Below are 861 nucleotides of genomic sequence, written 5' to 3'. Positions count from 1 at the left end.
GAGAGACGCGGGTTGGCTCGTTGGAAAGGTCCCCTCCGGTGGAGCAACCGACCCAAAGGGCGAAGTCCTGGGACTTTGTGCGCCGGAGCTACGGGCGTTTAAAGGTCAGGCGGTGGTGCCCCGTATCTCGGCCGGGCTTAGGGTTAGAGAGACGAGGGTTGGCTCGTTGGAAAGGGCCGCTCCGGTAGAGCAACCGACCCAAAGGGCGAGTCGATCCGAGCAAAGGCGTCCGAGCTGCGGCCGTGGGAAAATCCGCGGAGGGACCGCCGTATCTCGGCCGGGCTTGGGGTTAGGGAGAAGCGGGTAGGCTCGTTCGAAAGGTCCCCTCGGGTGGAGCAACCGACCCAAAGGGCGAGTCGATCCGAGCAAAGGCGCCCGAGTTACGGCCGTTTAAAGGTCAGGCGGTGGTACCCCGTATCTCGGCCGGGCTTAGGGTTAGAGAGACGAGGGTTGGCTCGTTGGAAAGGTCCGCTCGGGTGGAGCAACAGACCCAAAGGGCGAGTCGATCCGAGCAAAGGCGCCCGAGCTGCGGCCGTTGGAAAATCCGGGGAGGGACCGCCGTATCTCGGCCGGGCTTAGGGTTAGAGAGAAGCGGGTTGGCTCGTTGGATAGGGCCGCTCCGGTAGAGCAACCGACCCGAAGGGCGAGTCGATCCGAGCAAAGGCGCCCGAGCTGCGGCCGTGGGAAAATCCGCGGAGGGACCGCCGTATCTCGGCCGGGCTTAGGGTTAGAGAGAAGCGGGTTGGCTCGTTGGATAGGGCCGCTCCGGTAGAGCAACCGACCCAAAGGGCGAGTCGATCCGAGCAAAGGCGCCCGTGCTGCGGCCGTGGGAAAATCCGCGGAGGGACCGCCGTATCTCGG

The sequence above is a fragment of the Paramisgurnus dabryanus genome, unplaced genomic scaffold (genome assembly GCF_030506205.2).
Source record: "Paramisgurnus dabryanus unplaced genomic scaffold, PD_genome_1.1 h2tg000276l_1_40796__unordered_in_group15, whole genome shotgun sequence".
NCBI lineage: Eukaryota > Metazoa > Chordata > Actinopteri > Cypriniformes > Cobitidae > Paramisgurnus > Paramisgurnus dabryanus.
Note: the sequence above shows the minus strand (reverse complement) of the source record.